This window comes from Lepisma saccharinum, chromosome 20 (genome assembly GCF_977018435.1).
Source record: "Lepisma saccharinum chromosome 20, izLepSacc3.1, whole genome shotgun sequence".
NCBI classification, from domain to species: Eukaryota; Metazoa; Arthropoda; class Insecta; order Zygentoma; family Lepismatidae; genus Lepisma; species Lepisma saccharinum.
The window spans coordinates 38,273,944-38,289,832 of record NC_139248.1 but is presented as its reverse complement, the minus strand read 5'-3'; positions in this window follow the sequence as shown (position 1 = coordinate 38,289,832).

The window sequence follows — 15,889 nt, the reverse complement described above, 5'->3', positions numbered from 1 at the left end:
CGTCCTAACTCGGCCATACATCGCTCGTCCGGTGCGACGGATGTTACAACATTCACGTAGCGTTATTGATTTTACCATATCCCTCTCAACAGACACGCATTTGAAAAATGGGCCACATTAGATTCCTTTGTTTGGCGAAGGAAGATCATTCTGTTTTATGGGATGATAGTAAGTGAAAAATGCTAGATAGTCCACACACAGCAGTGACATTCCCTTCTCTGCTAATACACAGATATGCCATTGGACGGTACACAGGAACGCAATTACAAAGCGCTTGATTGGGGGAAGAAGCAGGTAACCGTGACAAAAACGATAAAGTGCCTTCCGGGTCGGTTGGAGAGCTAAATTTTCTTGTACAAAGGGCAGAGAGAAGATTTATTGGAGCTTCACGCAGAGCGTCGCTTGACACCATCAGTTCTCTTCTGTCGGTCTATTCTCCCTCGTCGCTGCCTGCTCTACAAAACGCCTCCGCTGAAAGTCTTCCCTTCCCCCTTGCGGTTTCTTCCACATGACAGAGAAATATGACAGGGGAATGCCGAACAGATCAAGGAAAACGTGACGCAGTGATTAAAGGCAAATGGAGCATGAGGCAAGAGGTAGCTTCACTCGATATTTCCTCGCATATTATGCAAATAAGAGCGCACCAAAAGGCAACATCTGCCAAAGTTTCTATTACTTTCGGAGAAACAAAAGTTGCTTAGGTAGCCCTGGCTGTTGTGAAGAGAGTTGAAGCTAGTATGTAGGGTGATAATTCACGATGGGTTCAAAGCTCAACTACTGTATTTAAGCATCTCTTAGAGATATTTAGTTCCGTGTCAAGTGTGGGATACGACTTTGCAGGTTGGTGGTGTTAGAATACAGAGTGTTATATTACATGAAGAGCTCTTTGGAAAAAATGAAAAAAAAAAAACAAGTGGAGAAAGTAAAGATCAAAATGTATGTGAAGTAAAACGACAAAAGGAAATACAAATAAACTAATTGTTATTAACAACTCCCAAGAAAAGAAAATATAGTTGACTGCACTCCTAAAAATGAGTTGCGAAGGGAAAGAGTAAGGATTTTAATCTGGAATGAAATCTATAAACAGTCAACTCCGAAAAGAAAACACACACACACACACACAGAGTGTCTGAGAAATCTCCGTACCCCTAGATTATATTACATTGTACAGTCACGGACAGTTCTGGGTTGTATTGAATACATTGACTTTCAATGGAATTGTTACATACCAGCAGTGTCCGTAACTGTATATACACCCAATATATATGTGACATTTATTCAATATAACATATGCATTTATTTAATCCAATTATAGCATACTTGGTATATTTACATTATTATCCATCCACTGAAGAGCGGAGGCAATGTAAACAAATGTTCTTTGTATAACAAGTTTTAGAGACTGCCTTCGTGACGGAGTGGTTACCAGGGGTCCTGGGTTCGAATCCCGGCCTGGGTGTTCTTTGTGAATGTTCCTTCATCCATTTTATCATATCATCACTGATCCTCATCTTCGCGATTAGCCAAAAGTGGCAGGAAAGCGAAGTAAAATGAACCAAATAAAAAGATTTAAAAAAAACAAAACAATTATCTTATCGCATTTAATCCAAGTTTCATTTTTTCTACTTTCGTGTGATATATTTTCTGGTGTTAGATATGTCAAAGAACTTATCCACAAGGTAGAAAAGGGATGGCTATTTGGAAGAGGCTGGACGTGACATGATACATGGTGTCTACCTAAAGAATCAATAGTTCGTAAGTTGCTAATAACCTCACGATAATGCAGGTTGATTAACGTTACCCAAGGCAAAATTCTGGGATCATTTTTCAATTATGCTAATTGCTCTTCATCTAAGCGATAAAGAGACCCCATTATACGTTCAGCGCTAGGTAATAATTCAATGCACACTGAAATCTCGTTTTTACGTTTTTCATGGAATCAAGATAAAAAAACAACTTAAAATGCACGAAACTGTTAAATGTAGGAAGATGTTATAACATTTTGCTCCATTGGGGGGGGGGGTGTGACCATGACTAATGATGGAAAATTTAAAATCCTGGAACGTAAAATCTGGATTCCACTGTATTAGAAAATGGTACTAATGTATGACCAATGGCTCAATGGACCATATCACGTATTCCGTCACTTTTAAGTGGCTTTAAGTGTTTATTCACTGATTCTCAAATTTCTTAATTTTAAATCATTGAATGATTCTTTTATTGACAAATATTACTGTAATCTTATTTCATAATTTTGTCACTTCTGTATCAAACGATATCCAAAAGAAAGTTCTAATTGATTACAAATTCCTAAAATTATATCACCTTCATTTTACTAATATTATACAGAAAGGGTTGACACATGAATGTTGCAATATGTATAATCTGCTCTGAAGAAAACAGTACTCGCTACAGTACAAGCACAAAAGAATCGTAAGAAAATAAATGTTAAAATATCAGAAGGAAAGGAAGTACACAAATATTTGCTGTATCTCATTACAAACACACGACCACGAAATGTTCAAAAGCGTGACATATCTCGGCATTAGTTCAACTTCCCTTGTGGTGGTATAGTGGTAGCGCCGTCACTTTATAATCAAGGGGTCCCGTATTTGGAAGATGCGAAACCTGATAGGCATAGGCGTGCGCACTGGGGTTCCAGATGTGCCTGGGCACTCCTTAATGCGTCCTCAAAAGTTCAAAATTAAAGTAATGAAAAATAACATCCGTGATCATTTTTTAAGAAAGAAAAACAAGTAATTTCGTTTCATTTAAGACGCTCCGCTCTCCCCTCGCCCACTCTCTTTTGACTATTTATATTAGCTTACAGTGGACCACTGAAGTTCCAAGTGGTTAATAATCCAAAACTGAAAAATGATATTATTTACAATTTTAGCCAATGTCATTGGTATTACGATATGTCCATAAATAGGCCTATGTGTGCTAATTCAGATTAGGCTATTGTAAATTTTTAGACAAATAAATCTCTAAAGGTATACAAAATTGTAAAATACGGCCCTACACGTTTTCAGTACATTACACCATTGCTGCTACAGATATTATAACTAGTTTATATCACTGAAGTGGAATGTGCTGTAAATTAAAAGTAACTCTTCCATTATTGTAATTGTTTTATTGCGAAATATTTGTTTCCTTATGTCGCTTTAAGTTGTGTAGTGTAAAATTGACAGTCACAAAAAAGCACTGCATTAACTCCATTAATGGAGTTCTAATGGCTAGAATATTTAAAAAAAATATCAATTGTATCTGAAAGCTGAAACTCTGCCGTTTACAATTATATATAACACATGATATTAACTATCAAATGACCAGGTATTATATTTTTTCTATGACGCAATGCGCATTAGAAAACATGGAGAAACTGAACCTACAGAATTATTTAATATGATGGATTCATGTGATATTACCTGTAGAGATAGGCTATAGCATTAATCGGTAAGAAAGTTAATTCTCATTCGTTTACTTTTATCATTTAAATAATATAAATATCGTCACAATTATAGGAAAATCTGTGCTAAAGTGATAACAAATAATTAATGTTATAATTTTACTTCACATACAAAATAGTTTCTGTGATACAGTGACACATTCATAGATTTATTTCAAGTGTTATTTATCTATTAAACGTATTATTATATTTATCAATAATATAATCAGTAATACTCAGCGGTGAACGATGAGACTCGGTGAAGTACACAGACTCCTCTCAGGTACAGGGATAGTGTTAGGCAAAGACAATTCTTCCCAGCACAGAAAAATAAAACCACATTACTGCAGTAGATAAACTGAAAGGGTTTATTCTTTTTTTATTGCAATTTTAATGCAAACAGGTTTAGTACGAAGGTGAGTATTTCGCTTTGTCGATGACTTGACTCAACTAAAACGCATAACCTCAATGCGTGGTTATCGGCATGCCTATGATCACATAGACCTAGCTTGCACCCCGAACTACCACACCAAGAGATATGCAATAATAACTGAGCCAATATTTGCTCTTTAGCCTTTTATTCAAAATTAATCTTTAGGCTAGCTTTATTTCTTAATGTAGAATGGTATCGCGACTGCCCCTCTTTCCAACAAGAGAAGAAAATCAGAGAGTTGGTCGTCACAGAGAAAATCTCTGCTGGTGAAGCAAAACAACGTCTCCGTGAAAGCATACGCACCACTTTACCTGTGCCATTCGCTACAGTTGCTGCAGCTGCTCTTACCCGTCGCAGTGTAGGTGTACAAACCAGCGACGTGTCAACCCAAACAACAACGCTTCCCGTAGTAGCTCGTCCTGCTTCGAGGAAACCAGCAACCACACCTCGCTCCACAGAGAAAAAGTTCAAGCAGGTGCATTCCAAAGAATACTTTCTGAAGTCCAGTAGCTCTCCAGTCAGGGTGACAGCCACCACCCTGAAACTTAAGGCGCAGCTGAAAGCTGCCCGGCGGGTGCTCAAAGCACCCGCCCCCACTGCCCCTTCTTCATCCCCTTCGCCCTCTGTGTCCTTACCCGAGGACATGATACAGGACGAAGCCGCGGATGAGGAATTTATCAAGGTGACAGGGCCTAGAAATAGAGTACGCCTCAAAAGGTAACTATACTACCTCCAGCTATGGCTTATTGTCTCCAATGGAATCTTAACGGTTTCCGTACTCATCTCGAGGAACTGCAAATCTTAATATCTGAATTTGACCCTGCCATCATATGTCTCCAAGAGACACATTTTCGTCCAAATGAATCAGTGATTCTGAACGGATACACGCTTTACCGCACCGACAAGCTTCCTGAGGGTCGTCGTGCACACGGTGGTGTTGCAATCGGTGTTCGAGATACCATCCACTCAACACCAATCTTTCTCACCACCCCCCTCCAAGCTGTCGCCGTGCGGGTCCATCTACCACAGCCAATATCTGTGTGCTGTATCTACATCACAAGGGAGGAGCGATTCTCTCTTGAGGACCTCCTTTGTATATTCGAACAACTTCCGTCTCCTGTAGTTCTTTTGGGCGATTTTAATTACTACCATCGTTTATGGGACTCCGTTCGTACAGAGCCCCGGGGTCAAATTGTAGATCAATTCCGTGAGGTATCAGATTTAACGTTGCTGAATGATGGGACTCCCACATATTTCAGTCCTTCCTCAGGCACATACTCTGCGTTGGACTTGTCCTTCTGCAGTCCCAGCCTTTCTCCTACCACATCTTGGAGCGTTCACCCTGATCTCTGTGGGAGTGATCACTTCCCACTCCTTCTAACTTTCAAACACCTTCAGCACTCACGTGAACAACACCCTCACTGGCATCTATGTCGGGCCGACTGGGTTGCCTTCGAGCGTGCAGTGGACCTTGAAGTCGATCTAGCGTCGACTTTGCCACCAATCGACGCCTTAGATATATTTGTGTCAAGAGTGCATGATGCAGCACGCACCTCCATTCCACATCCCAGTGGACCTGCGAGGCGACGACCAGTCCCATGGTGGACTGCGGAGATCGGTGCAGCCATTAAGGACCGCAATCATGCCCTAGATCGATTCAATAGAAACCACGCTGCCGCAAACCTCGAGCAGTTCCGCATTAAACGTGCCCGTGCCCGTCGGCTCATTCGAGCCAGTAAGAAGGCGTGCTGAGTCCAATACGTGTCTTCTCTGACGAAGCAGGCTTCGTCGAAAGCCGTTTGGACCAAAGTACGTCGCATCCAGGGGGGTGCATCTACTCCTCTGAGTGCTCTAGAGCACGATGGGACGCTGTACACTGATTCCGGAGACATAGCTAATATCTTGGCCACGCAGTTTTCTGATGCATCTAGCTCTGAAAATTATGAACCACGTTTCCGCCGCGAGAAGGACCGTCAGGAACGACGCCGTCTAGATTTTCGAAGTCATAACACCGAGCCATACAACTCTCCATTCACTGAACGGGAGTTCGATCAGGCGCTTCGAAATTCTAAGAATACAGCTCCTGGAGTGGACATGATCCACTATGAGATGCTTCGTCTTCTGCCCATTGGCGCAAGAAATTTCCTTTTGACGGTATTCAACAGGCTTTGGTTGGAGGACTCTTTCCCCACTTCCTGGAAAGAAGCTATTATTGTTCCCATCCTGAAACCAGGTAAACAACGCACCGCAGCCTCGAGTTATAGGCCTATTGCCTTAACTAGCTGTGTGTGCAAGTTGATGGAACGCATGATCAACAAGCGTCTCACCTGGTTTTTGGAGGAAAACTCATTGATAAGTAATTTTCAATGTGGTTTTCGCTCCAACCGTTCCACACTGGACCATCTGGTTCAGCTGGAAACACACATTCAGGATGCATTCCTCAACAAGGAACATTTAGTTGCAGTTTTCTTTGACCTCCAAAAAGCATATGACACAACGTGGCGCTTTGGCATCATCAAGCAGCTCCATTCTTGGGGCGTGCGTGGCCATATGGCGTACTTCATTCAAAACTTTTTATCAGATCGTTTTTTCCGCGTACGTGTTGGGAACTCCTTTTCGGATCTTCACGAACAAGAAAACGGTGTCCCGCAGGGCAGCGTATTAAGTGTGACTCTGTTTGCCATAGCAGTGAACAGTGTTATGGCAAGCATTGTTGCCCCTGTACATGGTCTTCTGTATGTAGACGACCTCACGATCTTTTGTCGCTCACGGAATCTCGCGTCAGCTTCTCGTCAACTCCAACTGACGATAAACCGTTTGGTTGAAACCCAAACAGGTTTCACCTTCTCATCCGAGAAATCCGTGTGTGTTCACTTTTGTCGTCAACGTACATGTCATTTCGATCCTGACCTGTACATGGGGAAATCTCCTCTGTGCTTCGTGAATGAGGTCCGCTTCCTGGGCCTCATTTTCGATAAGAAATTGACATGGCTACCTCACCTTCGCCAGTTAAAGTTCTCTTGTCTTCGAGTTTTCAACCTTCTACGTGTTTTATCTCACACTTCCTGGGGTGCTGACAGGACGGTACTGCTTCGCCTGTACCGTGCACTGATCAGGTCGAAGTTTGATTATGGATGTGTTGTGTATTCTTCTGCCCGCCCATCTAGACTTCGCATCCTAGACACCGTCCACCATGCTGGTATACGTGTGTGCTCTGGTGCCTTTCGTACCAGTCCAGTCGCCAGTTTGTACGTAGAAGCATCTGAGCCGTCGCTGTCTCTGCGAAGACAGCGGCTGGTAGTGAACTACTTCCTCCATCTTCGCTCGATGCCTTCACATCCTTCATTTGACACCATCTCTGACGAGGATAGGCTGGAAAGGTATCGGCTCCACCCTAGTGTCACTAGACCATTTGGTGTTCGTGCAGACGAGATCCTGTCAGCACTTGGTGTTGACAGTGATCTTCCTGGCGTCTCTCCACTCATTCCGCCTCTCCCTACCTGGGAGTTTCCTGCACCTTCCATCGATTTTTCTCTAACTGCTCTTCCAAAAGCAGAAACACCAATGGGTGTATACCAGCAACGGTTTTTAGAACTTCGTGCGAAGCACCCCAATTTTAATGTGTTTTACACGGATGGGTCCAAGACAGTGGAATCAGTTGGTTGCGCCTTCGTCCTAGACTCTCAAAGTTTCAGTTACTCGCTTCATCCTGCGTGTTCCATCTTTACGGCAGAGTTATACGCCATTCTAAAGGCACTGGACTTTGCAGACGTCAATGGTCTGAAGAAAGTCCTTGTGTGCAGTGATTCGACCAGCGTGTTGCAGACCCTGGATTCGCCGTATTCCCGGCATCCGGTAGCGCAACGAATATTCAGGCGGCTTGTGTCCTTATCTGCCAGTGCGGATGTACACTTCTGTTGGGTCCCTAGCCATGTGGGCATTCAGGGGAACGAAGCAGCTGACGCTGCCACAAAGTCTGCTGATGCAGACGGCGATGTTCTCGTCCACCTTTTGCCAGCTAGCGACCTGCAGAACATGTTCCGTTGTCGCCTTCTTGACACTTGGCAGGCCGAGTGGGATACGGAAACGGGGAACAAGCTTCACGCTATTAAGCCCACCACAGGTGCTTGGCGTTCCTCGTCCCGTACCTCTCGGCGAGAAGAAGTCATTCTAACCCGCATGCATCTAGGACACAGCCGTCTTACGCATAGTCACTTGCTACAAGGGCTGGACCCTCCGTTATGTCGTGTCTGTAATGTTATTTTAAGCATTCGACACATTCTCGTTGAATGTGTCGATCTTGCTTACCTCCGGCAGACTTTTAACCTTTCCGGCTGTTTGTCATCCCTCTTGGGTGATTACAGCAATATTTTATCAAATGTTTTTAGTTTTTTACGAAGAGCTGGACTCTTCCACCGTCTGTAAGGAGGTTTTTAGTTTGTTTGTTCTGACTTTTTAATGTGTTGTGTTTGTATCGTGCAGGTCTTTTTACAACCTGCACTTTTATTTTTTCCTAAGGGGCTATTTACACCCCTTTTTTAATTTTGAGTCAGAATTTTAGATAAGGGGCTATTTCCCCTTATACATAGAAGGGTGCAAAATGGCCTTAAGTGCCGACGCACCCAAACAATTTTAAATCAATCAATCAATCAATCAATTTAATGTAGAATGGTTGCAGTATTGTGCATAGCATCAATGCATGGCCATCGGCATACCTATGATCACACAGGCTTAGCTTGCGCCCCAAACTACCATACCAATATGTATGTACAGTGTGATCCATGAGTATTACCTTGCAAATTGTCCATCAGCATGTTCGTGCACTTTATTTGACCCAATAACAGCTTCAAGAATTAAAAGAAAACTCAAAACAAGCTGTTGACAACTTCTTCACCAGCATACATAAAAACCCATCGCTTAAAAACACATAGGATGTAAGAGAAAAATTAATGAAAATAGTCATGGACAATTTGCACGGTAATACTCATGGATCCCACTGTACAACACCGATAAGCTCTTTTTAAGTTTAAAGTCTTAGACGATCCGTGGCAAAAGTGATTTATTTCTTACGCGATATCCTCGCTTTTATACTATTTCGAGAACACAGATTCAGGTACAGATGAATCACTCACTATTTACAAAAAGATGCTACCAACAAAACTGACATCTATACATGTTTAGAAATACAAATTCGTATAGTGCACTCTCTCAAACATAAAGATACATTAAATTACCCATAATAGAGCATAAAGTACAATAAACATTAAACAAAAGATATACATTACAAACAAGGTGCAATATTACATATAATAACAAGGAAATTACTCTTTATTTAACAAAAATAAATATATTAGTGACATATTTTCTACTGGTGGCGTCACATAAAAATATGGATCATATCAACAGGAACATTAAGTTGAGGCTAACATTGTCCAGTTAGGCAATTGAAACTTTCCTTAAGCCACCAGAGGCGCAAACAGAAATTTTCGTTTGGTGGAGGGGAGTACCTGGATCCCTTGCCGTCGCCAGAAATTTTTGTATGAAGGTCAGGCTAAACATAAAACTTGAATAGTAATAATAATAATTAGCTATTATTATTTTATTCTAAAATTATTATCATTATCACCATCTTTATAATATTAATAATAATAATGATAATAATAAAATCATTTGGGAGACTTTTCTATTTGATCCACCAGATGAGTGAATTTCCAGCGCTACGGTTTTTTTTTTTAATAATTTTTTGGCATTGCATACAGTAAATGGTCTGAAATGCATTGTTATAATATTTTGGTATTAATTTTTACACACCACGTTTAAGAAATATCTTTAAGAGATAGAGAAAAAATTCATTCAAAGTGTTTATATAGTGTGATCTATGACATAAACCTATAATTTTTGGAATTTTGAAAATTGTGAAAGGGGGGATGGGCGGTCGACGGACCGGTTCGACTCCCCCGACGCTCGTGCCTGTCTGCACTCTGATGGCAGATGGAAATCATTAATCAGCAAATAAGAAATAAAATTCAATTTTTACCAAAGAAAAATGTTCATTTATTCATAAGTTAACCGATTGTGCTCCAACTCAGAATGTAAAATCGGAAGAAGTTACTAAAAACGGAACAGAGAACACATTGGTGAATTAAGTAGAGTAGATTACAAGAAACAAATTTGATATTGTATCACGATTAAAAATGACACCCTATTTGGTTGTTTCAAACTTTGTCATCTGTTGCATTACCGTAGGCGTTTGTTCAAATTCCCTAGGTGCTTTCCGTTTTCTAGTTACTGTATAATTCCATCTTGAACACCCTCTTTCTTCATACTTCTCTTAGCTTTTGTAATCCCTCTTGTTTCCCCTGTAATTGGTTTCCCACGTTGCTCAAAGTAAGGCACACATGGTACTCGATATTAGTGTATCTCTGTATGAATTGATATGCTCCATTCTGCTCTTTCTGCCTTTATAACCTTTCATCATACACACACACACACACACAGAAAGAGAAAGAGAGAGAGATAAAAGGTGGGGGAAGAAAACTAATACATCATTACTCCACAATGGCTTCTACTAACAATGCACGACAACATAGTCTTGACAATATTACATTTTTTAATTGTTGGTAACCATGAATCCCGATCAATATTTAAAAAAAATCTATTGCACCAGATAAGATGATATGTGAGTGTATGCTACTAAGTAGAGGTAAGCTTATTAACGTTCTTGTAAGATCCTTTGATTCTAGATTAATAATTTCTAAATACGTGGGAGGGGGGATTAAGTTTATCCAAGAATCACACCACAAAACCATGTTTATTGTTCCACGGAATGTATGTCTTCCTGATAGTAATTATTTAGGCGAGTAGAAAATTCGGGACACATTTTGTGTTAAGAGATTTTGGTGTGATATATTTTAGGATCCGTCACAAATTGGGCCAAAACGACAATTATAGATTTTAGTTTAAAATTAAGGCTTTTCAAATATACGTTATAATTGCAATATATAATATAATATACATGTGGGTAGTTAATTGCATCAAATTGTTAAAATTATTATTAGTTATTCAGAAATTGAAGGGTCCTCACGTGACTTCATTCAGTAGAGTTGATTGAAAATTTCAGACTGAGCAATGTATGGGATAACCCCCTGAAAACGTGCTGCCTGCATGATTTACTTCAAAGTAAGAGTGTTATGAAATCACCTCCTTTACCATTGGAATTTGTCTATTTCCCAGTTCCCGCTGAGCAAATGAGTTAAAAATACAACCTCCTCACTCGGCCTATGTGTTTCTGTGAGATAGCGTTTGTTTCGTAATTTATTGTCTGTTTTGAAACTATTAGCCTCTTTCCAAGTTTTAAAGTCACTTAACATTTCTGCATAAACAGATTTTATTACACAATATACAACATGCACCGAAACACATATCAGAATACCTGGTGCAGAAACATAGTGGTGGGGATCCCACTTTAAAATGAATGTCAAGTCCTGATTAGCCTATCTTTGCATGAAATGGACTTTAAACAACTCAATCCAACATATCAGAATAGCGCAAATAAAATTAAAACGTGATCACCTAGCAGGCTTAGATACAGTTACCAGCGACGCACCATGGCCTGAAACACCCTCTCCAACATAATATGTGAAATTTCTACAACTGCGGCCGCAGTTTTTGGTTTGTGGTTCTTCACACAATGGCGCCCCAGGATTATCCTTCGAGTGGAGTGAGAGGCGTTCTGAAAGTGGGGGAGGGGGAATGCTATTCCCCAGTTAAGAAAATTCTATTAATGCATCTCCTCCACTAGAATTATTTGAATAGGCATCATCCCCCCCTTAATCACTTAAGTCTTGCCTAACAAAAGAAATAAATCTTTTTTTTCAGCTTTGGAACCCGATCGCCGCCAAAGAGAGAAAATGTTTGTTTGCTCAATGGAATTTAAGCACGTTAAACGTGATTGGCTGACGTGTTTCCATAAGAACGGCCAGTATTAGTAGTAATCCAGTATCCGGCTGAATTAGCACGATAGGAGTTTTGGGCATGTGATTCTATCTTGTATTAATTTGTATGGGAAGCTTCAAACTTGATCATAGGATCGTCATTTGACGCCTGGAGAAAGAGAAGCGTCCAAATTTATTAGAGGATCCTCATTGGATGCCAGAAGATGGACAAACGTTCAACATGACCATAGGTTCATCCATTAATGCATAAGTATGGGAAGCGCCCAATTTGATCATAACATCGTCATTTGACGCCAGGAGAAAGAGAAGCGTCCAAATTCATCATAGGACTATCATTTGACGCCTGGAGATGAACAAGCGTCGATCTTGACCATAGGTTCTTCAATTGACGCCTGGAGATGGACAAGCGTCCAACTTGGCCATAGGTTTGGCAATTGATGCCTAGATATGGGAAGCGTCCAACTTGATCATAAGATCGTCATTTGGCACCAGGAAAAAGAGAAGCGTACAAATTCATCATAGGACTATCATTTAACGCCTGGAGATGAACAAGCGTCCAACTTGACCATAGGTTCGTCAATTAACGCCTGGACATGGACAAGCGTCCAACTTGACCATAGGTTCGTCAATTGATGCCTAGATATGGGAAGCGTCCAACTTGACCATAGGTTCGTCATTTGACGCCTGGAGAAAGAGAAGCGTCAAAATTGATCATATGATCGTCATTTGATGTCTACCTAGATATGGAAAGCGTCGAACTAGATCATTGGATCTTCATTTGATGCCTCGAGGATCTTCATTTGATGTCTAGATATGGGAAGCGTCAAACTTGATAATAGGATCGTCATTTGACACCTGGAGAAAAAGAAGGGTCCAAATTTATGATAGGATTGTCATTGGAGGCCTGGATATGGGAAGCGTCCAACTTGACCATAGGTTCGACAATTGATGCCTAGAAATGGGAAGCGTCCAACTTGACCATAGGTTCGTCATTTGACGACAGGATATGGCAAGCGTCCAACTTGATTATTGGATCATTTTTTGGCGCCTGGATATAGGAAGCGTCCAACTTGACCATAGTTTCGTCACTTGACGCCTGGATATAGGAAGCGACCAACTAGATCATAAGATCGTCATTTGACGCCACGAGAAAGAAAAGCGTCCAAATTTATCATAGGCTCGTGATTTCACGCCTGGAGATGGACAAGCGTCCAACTTGGCCATAGGTTCGTCATTTGACGCCTGGGAAAAGAGACTCGTCCAACTTGACCACAGGTTCGTCATAAGATGCCGGGATATGGGAAGCGTCCAACTTGATCATTTGATCGTTGTATGACGCCTGCAGAAAGAGAAGCGTCCAACTTGATCATAAGATCGTCATTTGACGCCAGGAGAAACAGAAGCGTCCAACTCGACCATAGGTTCGATATTTGACGCCTGGATATGGGAAGCACCCAACTTGATCATAAGATCGTTGTTTTACACCAGGAGAAAGAAAAACGTCAAAATTGATGATAGGATCGTTATTTGGCGTCTGGATAGGGGAAGCGTCCAACTTGACCATAGTTTTCTCATTTGGTGCCTGGTTATGGGAACCGCTCAACTTGATCATAAAATCGTCATTTGACGCCATGCACCGTATAATCCAACATTATTTAATTGACATCAAATTGTCCTACAACAATCTATAACTAACTCTATTTATACCAGACAAAACACCATCTGTTCCTACCCACATATACACAATTTCAAAGGTCTTATAAACCATACAGTCTATTTACATAATCAGCGTCATACAGACGACATTCCCCCGCGTCGATTAAATTTTGCATTTGCATAATTTTGTTTGCATCTTTTACTTCATTTTACCAAAATCACTCAAATCTAATGTCAGGTGGTTTTCTTTGCCTCTGACTTCTCCTTAACACTCTTCGACTCTGCTGCTTCAAATCTATCCAAATCCATGTTCCCCTTTGCAGCTTCTTCCACCACTTCATGATTGTCTCCTCTCTCGTAATCCTTAAACATATCATTCTCATCTAAATATCTTACTTCGTGGAGTTCTGAAGATGTATCATCATTCTTATCGCCAGTTTCATCACTATCATGATGATTTCCTCTGTCATTTTGTCCCACATTCCTCCATTTTATCTGGTTTCCATGCACCAACTTAACATATTTACCAACTTTAATGTACCAAGTATATGTCCCTGCTCTCCGGACAACTTCACCTTGAACTTAGTTATCACCACTGGAATCTCGGTTGGAAAGTTTCACCCAAACTTTGACACCTCCTCTGGTATCCTCACGTTTGTTTTTATCAGGAATATCCTGCAACCGATCTATATCATCTCTCGGTCTCGGCTCAAATGCATACATTAGTTCAGCAGGAGATTTCAAATTGACGGTGTTTGGAGCCATTTGGATACTATGTAGCACATCTAGCAAAGCATTATTTAAATCAAAATGCTTGTCATCTCTTCTAGTTTCGTATAATTTTCATCTTAGAGCACTTTTAATAATTCGTACGTTTCTCTCAGCTTGTCCATTACTAGCCGGATGATAAGCAGGTGAATGCATCAAAGCAATCCCTTGATCTTCACAATATTTCTTGAATTCTGCAGATTGGAAGGAAGGACCATTGTCCGTAACTAAGGTTGATTATACCTTGAACTTAGTCTCGACATAAATCCTTTTACATCCCTGAATGATGTAGAAGATACAACTTCACATTCTGGCCATTTAATAAATGCGTCAACAACGAGAAGCAACACTTTTCCTTGAAAATATAAAAAATCCATGTGTGCTCTCTCCCACGGCTTAGTTACTTCCTTCCAATCATTGTATTGTTTCTTTTTGGTGTCGGGTTTTACAGCATTACAAACGTTGCACGATTTTACGTGATCTTCAACGCATTTGTCTATGCCAGGCCACCAATATTTTTCACGCAATAGTAACTTCATTTTAACTATGCGATGGTGATTCTCATGAGCTTTCTCCCAATCTTGACGACTCGTTGCATTAGGTGCAATAACTCTGGTTCTCCACTGCAATATATCTTCTTCACATTGTAGTTCATTTCTTCGTCTTCTCATCGCTTCGAACTCATTTGCATCTATATTTGAATCCTTAATCTTAGCTTCTGACCAACCTTCCATAACGTACCTTTTGACTTGTCTCAACATCACATCTTGTTCTTGCGAAGTTCGGAAGACATCTTTCAGGCGATCCGTGAGCTTGATTGTATTTACAAACTGAATTCCGTCGAAATCAACTATTTCCCCTTGCAACGGCAACCTTGACAACAGATCTTGTACACTATTTCATATTCATAATTAGCCAAGGACAAACACCAATGTTGAATCCTGGATGAAGCCATAATGGGTATAGCCTTTCCATATTGTAGTAGTTGTTCGGCGGTTAGTGGTCCATATTTGAAATTGCTTTCCATAAACATACTTTCTAAATCTCTTCACGACAAATATATTTGAAAGCTCTTTCCTTTCATGATGAGCATAAGCTATTTCACGTTTCGAAAGAGTAGTAGATGCACACTCTATTGTTTTCAATTCATAACCGAGCTCCTAGTCCATAGCTCGAACCATCACATATAATATCTGTATCCTTGCTTGGATCAAACGGAGTTAAAGTTTCGGATTATTGCAGTGCTTCTTTAACCTTTTGTACCAGTGGCGGCTGCTTAATACGTGCTACCGTGCTATAGCACGTTACTCAATTTACTAAAATGAAAAGAAAGAAAGGGACACATTTCATAGATTGAAGAAGTTTAATAAAACACTGAAGTGAAATGAAACTTCTCACGTTAAGAGGCTCAATAGTTTGCAGCGCGCTATGTATTTTCCGCACGCTGTTAAGCTACAACGAATACAGTGCTATAGGCTTCATAGCACGTTTTCACCATCTCGCGGCGCGCCGAATCTGGCCGAATGCCCCTCGGTTCTTCGGGGGAGCTATGGTCGGAGCCAATCAGCTAGCGAAATCCGTCTGCTAGCGTGCTACACAGATCCACAGCACGGTAAGTGTTGTCATCTC